This window comes from Choloepus didactylus, chromosome 21 (assembly GCF_015220235.1).
Source record: "Choloepus didactylus isolate mChoDid1 chromosome 21, mChoDid1.pri, whole genome shotgun sequence".
Taxonomy (NCBI): domain Eukaryota; kingdom Metazoa; phylum Chordata; class Mammalia; order Pilosa; family Megalonychidae; genus Choloepus; species Choloepus didactylus.
The window spans coordinates 3,179,031-3,185,147 of NC_051327.1; the positions used below are offsets into that span (position 1 = coordinate 3,179,031).

Here is a 6,117-nt window from a genome sequence, read left to right on the forward strand (position 1 = left end):
TCATTTCAGCAATATAGAAATGTAGATTTATCCTACATTCAATCTCTCTTTATAGATTTAAAGTATGAAATCAGTGAAAGTTACAAATTACAGTATAATCAAAATTTATAACAAAGTACTTTATGAATAAGACAAAAGACAAGAATTATTATGCTAAATTTTCAGTGCAAATATAAAGCAAGAATGAGGATATTGTTTATGCTAATATTCAAAATAGGGTTTCCCATTTCTTAATTGCTCCTCTCCTTTCAACAACCTAAGAAAGTATTCATAATAAGTTGGAAAAACAGAATTCTTAAAAAAAATTATATATTAAATTGTATGATTCTCCTTTATAGGTACAGTTTATTCTTCAACACTTGTAAGCCATTGAAAAGGTAACTCCATATTCAACAAAAAAAGCCAAAGCTTGATTTGGCTGGGGAAGGGGTGTCAAATATGCAATTGTGTGGTAGATCTGTGCTCCAACAAAGAGTCTGAAGTGCAGGATAGCTGTAGAGAGATCTGATTCACTCAAGGAATACCTAAGGCCAATACTAAGAAATGGCACAATATTTTCAAAGTCATTCAGGTGGGCTTTTCATGCAAGTTCCACTCTGTCATCTATCCTTAGATACTTCTTGGCATTTTCTCCTTTGCCAAAGAATGAGCAGTATTCTTGGTTGGGGAAAACCTTTTTGTCATTCAATAGAATGCAGTTACAGTACTCATAAAAATCATTTCAAAAATTCAATTCTATTGAGATATATTCACAAACCATACAGTCATCCACATTGTCCAACCAATTGTTCACAGTACCACTATATAGGTGTGCATTCATCACCACAATCAATATTTGAACATTTTCATTATCACAAAAAAAGAATAAAAATTAAAATAAAAAAGAACACCCAAAACATCCCATAACCTCCATCCCTCTCTATTATCTGTTTACTTTTTGTCCTCATTTTTCTACTCATCAGTCCATACACTGAATAAAGGGAGTGGGAGCCACAAGGTTTTCACAATCACATGGTCACACAGTGTAAGCTATATACTGATACAATCATCTCCAAGAATCAAGGCTACTAGGTTGCAGTTCAACAGTTTCAGGTATTTCCTTCTAGCTATTCCAATACACTAAAAACTAAAAAGGAGTATCTATATAATGCATAAGAATAACCTCCAGAATGACTTCTCAACTCTATTTGAAATCTCTCAGCCACTGACACTTTATTTTGTTTCATGTCTCTTCCCCATTTTGGTCCAGAAGTCTTCCACAATTTGACAATTCCAGGGCCAAACTTATCCACATCAGTAATGTCCCACATTGCCAGGGAGATTTACATCCCTGGGAGTAATGTCCCACGTAAGGGGGAAGGCAGCAAGTCCACCTGCCAAGTTGGCTTAGAGAGAGAGACATCTGAGCAACCAAAGAGGTTCTCTGGGAGTGACTCTTAGGCACAATTTTAAGTGGCTTAGCCACTCCTTTGCAGTAACAAACTTTGTAAGGGCAAACTCCAAGATTGAGGGCTTGACCTTCTAAATTGGTAGTCCCCAAGGCTTGTGAGAATATCAGTAATTCCCCAGGTGGGGAAGTTTAATATTTCCACATTTTCCCCCAGTTCTCAAGGGGGGCTTGCAAATACATCTTTATTCTCTGCCCAAACTACTCTGAGATGTGTTAGGGCTTCACACTAGCCTGTACCAACCAACCAGATTTAATTCCCTATTCAAGATTCCATGTAATTATGGTGTTTGAATAAACTGACCATAAAAGTTAAATTATATAGTGTGCTACAGAAATTATAGATTTTGCACCTAATAAACATCTCTTCCTTTGGTCTCACCAGAAGTTGAAGTTTTAAAACACCATCAATATCATCCTTTACCCTTTAGTCTGATTTACCTTAGTCCTAATCTAGTCCATTTCATTCATAACTTTAATTGAAGTCTGATCTCTTTTTTACCTTCTTTAACATTTGCTGTATGGGGTAATGTTGACATTCATAGCTGCCAAACTCTAGCTCTGAATCTCAGGTGTCACACAGATACCCAAAGTTCCAGGGACTTACCAGGTTATACGCAAACAGCTCAGCATCTCAGAATTCACAAATAGCCATTACAACACGGTGGCTTTTATAAAGTGGGTTTATTTGGTTAAAAAGTTACATTCTGAAGGCAATGAAGTGTCCAAGTTAAGGCATCAACAATCAGGTACCTTCACTAAAGGATGGCCATTGGCATCCAGAAAATCTCTGTTAGCTTGAAAGGCATGTGACTGGTGTCTTCTTGCTCCCAGGTGGTGTTTCAAAATGGTGTTCTCCAAAATGTTGCTCTTGGGGCATTTTGCCCTCTCTTAGCTGAAGCTGCTCTTCAAAATGTCATGCTCCATTGCTCTGAGGTCCTTCTCTCTGTGAATTCCTTTATATGACTCCAGTAATCCAATTTACACCCACCCTGAATGGGTGGGGTAACACCTCCATGGAAATTATCCAATCAAACATTTCACTCAGAGTTGATTGAGTCACATCTCCATGGAAATACTCAAAGGATTCCAATCTAATCAATACTAATACATCTGCCCGCACAAGATTGCATCCAAGATCATGACATTTGGGGGGACATAATACATCCAAACTGGTGCACTCAGGAATAGATGTAACTTCTGTAAGAGCTTACAATCTAGGAACCTTTACAATAAGCCTTCCCCTGATAACCTATGCTCTCAGATTCAATTCTCAGAGTTTGCACATTATAGTTAGTCCATGTTATTGAGGCATTATAATGTTTGTCTCTTCATTTCTGGTTTATTTCACTCAACATACTGTCCTCAAGGTCCATTCACCTAGTTGCATAACTTACAACTTCATTCCTTCTTGTAGCAGCTCATTATTCCATTATATGTATACGCCACAGTTCACCATTCTGTTTATCAGTTGATGCACCCTTACCCACCTCCATCCATTGCAAATCATGAATACTGCCACCAGAAGACCCACTGTGCAAATGTCCATTCGTTTCCCACTTTTCAGTTCTTCCAAGTATATAACCAATAACAGGGTTGTAGGACCATATAGTAACCCCATGCTTAGCTTCCTATGGAACCACAACACTCCCCTCCAGGTGGGCTGCACCATTCTACTTCCCCACCAACGATGATTAGGTACATCCCTATCTCCACATTTTCTCCAGCACTTTTATCCCTCTATTTATTTTTAAATGGTTTTATTCACACACCATATATTCCCTTAGTAAACAATCAATGATTCCCTGTATAATCACATAGTTATGCATTCATCACCACTATCTCTATGAGGACATCTCCATTTCTACCACAAAGAAAGAGGAAGAAGCAAAAAAGGGAAAAGATAAAAAGGAAAAGAAAGAAAAAATGACAATTAAAAAGCAACAAAAGCAAAAATAAAATAAAAAGGTCAAAAACACCAATGCCAAGAATCCCTAACCACTCCCTTAGATCCCCCCTTATAGTTGTTTAGTTTTGGTATATTGCCTTTGTTACAATTAATGGAAGCATATTACAATATTACTGTTAACTATAGACTCTAGTTTGCATTGATTGTATTTTTCCCCAATACCGTCTCATTTTCAACCCCTTGTAAAGCTGACATTTATTTGTTCTCCCTCATGTAAAAACATTGTTATATTTGTACATATTGAATTGACTACTCTAGGTTTTGCTAAGTTATACCATCCCAGTCTTTATCTTCTATCTTTCCTTCTAGTGTCCTACATGCCCCTAGCCTCCCTGTTTCAACCATACGCACAGTCATCTTTGTTCAGAGTGCTTACAATATTGTGCTACCATCACCCAGTATTGTGCTTTCCATTTCTATATCTATATAATCAATCCTGTTGAACATTCTGTACTCCTTCACCATCAAATGCCTCATCTCTACCCTCTATCTCTGGGTGTCTTCATTTTTACACTCTTCTCCAAACCTCTCTCTCCTGTATTTTCCTATCTGTCTATAGCACTCCCTTTAGAATTTCTTGTAGAGGAGGTCTGTTCACAAACTCTCTCAGTGTCTGTTTATCTGTAAATATTTTAAACTCTCCCTCATTTTTGAAGGACAGTTTTGCCAGATAAAGGATTCTTGGTTGGCAGTTTTTCTCTTTCAGTATCTTGAATATATAGTACCACTGCCTTCTCACCTCCATGGTTTCTACTAAGAAATCTTCACATAGCCTATTGTACGTGATGGATTGCTTTTCTCTTGATGTTTTCAGAATACTCTTTGTCTTTGACATTTGACAATCTGATTAGCATCTTGGAGTAGATCTATTTGGATCAATTCTGTTTGGGGTAGGTTGTGCTTCTTGGACCTGTAATTTTATGTCTTTCATAAGAGTTGGGAAATTTTCATTGGTTATTTCCTCTATTATTATTTTGCCCCTTTTCCATTCTCTTCTGGAATACCCATGACACATATATTCATGCACTTCATGTTGTCCTTCAGTTCCCTGAGCCCCTGCTCATATTTTACCATTGTTTTCCCTATCCGTTCTTTTGTGTGTAGGATTTCAGATTTTCTGTCCTCCAGTTCAGTAATCCTTTCTTTTGCCCCTCCAAGTCTGCTGTTATGTCTCCATTGTGTTTTTCATCTCTTTTATTGTGCCTTTAATTCCCATAAGTTCTGCCATTTCTTTTTTCAAGCTTATGAATTCTTCCTTACGGTCACCCAGTATCTTCTTTATATACTTCATCTCCTTCTTCACATTTTCTTTCGACTCATTGATTTGGTTTAGAAGATTTTTTTTTGAACATCTTTAATTAGTTGTTTCAACTTTTGAATCTCAGTTGAGGTGTTAGTTTGTTCCTTTGACCGGGCCACATCTTCCTGTTTCCTGGTGTGGCTGGTGATTTTTTGCAGTTTAGGCATCTGATTTCCTTGATTAGTTTACTCTGAAGGCTGTTTTCTCTCTTTTGCCCTGGGTTTTCGTGTTGGTTTTCTTTGATCTCTGTATTTCTTTGTTTCTTTTGCTGGACAGTTGTCATATTGGCTCTGCCCCTCAGTCTTCCCTCCAAATCAGGCACTCACCATGGCCTGCCACAGGGATGGGAGGTAGGCACTGGACACCCCAGCAAGTTCACTGTGTGTGGTAATACAGACCTGCTGGCTTCCATTGGTGCTCTGTTTTCTGCCAGTCAGCAGGACCTGGGTTTGTTTTAGAGTCCTGCTTTGACAGTTGTGTTTTCCATATTTCTCATCCAAAACCAGGCTGCATTTCTGTGCAGGGCATGTAGACCAGCTCCTGTGGTCCATTTAATAAAGGGTCTGGAGCATCATTTTGAAAGTGTTTCTGTTCCCTTGGACTCACCAGACTGTCCTGCAGATGGTGCTGTTCAGTAACTTAACCATCCTCAGAAGCTGTTTTGTCTCCGAGCATGGGCTGCATCTATACAGGTGAGCTGAAACTGCAGGATTCCTATGCCCTCATTTTGCCAGCCAAAATCTGGCTTGACGGGGCTATACCTATGGCAGAGTACTCTGTCAGCTGACCCAGTACTCCAGCTGTCCCCAAAGCAAGGAAATGGCCACCAACTGCTGCTTCCCTCAAGTGTGGGGGAAAGGTTTTCAGATCCAGGGCTAGAAATACAGTCTTCATCCATAATAAACATAATTTTTGAAAGAAAAATAGTTGTACAGGAGGCAAAGGCCATGAATACTTCATTCTCCATTTGCTGGTGAGGTCAACCTTTTTATTTTTTATTTTTTTTACAATTTTTGTTTGGAATATTGGAATCTGAGAAGTAAGGCAGCAAACCTGTTCTGGGCAGGTGGGTCACACAGGCCCATACAATAAAATACTGAGTAGCAGCAAGAGGGAATGAAGTGGTGAGAAATGCAATTAGGTGAATGGACCTTGAGGACAGTATGCTGAGTGAAATAAGCCAGAAACAAAAAGACAAACTTTATAACTCCTCACTAATATGGGCTAACTATATTGTGCAAACTGAGAATTGAATCTGCGAGCATGGGTTATCAGGGGAAGGCATATTGTAAAGGTTCCTAGATTGTAAGCTCTTACAGCAGTCACATCTGTTTCTGAGTTGTAATGGTTATTTCTAAATTCTGAGATGCTGAGCTGGTTGTATATAACCTGGTCAGTCCC

The 6,117-nt window shown here is 38.6% G+C and overlaps 1 pseudogene; it reads right to left on the reverse strand.

The window, feature by feature from the left end:
- Nucleotides 1-332: 332 nt before the first annotated feature.
- On the reverse strand, nt 333-5,683 carry LOC119518290 (annotated as a pseudogene).
- Between the last annotated feature and the right edge of the window lie 434 nt (nt 5,684-6,117).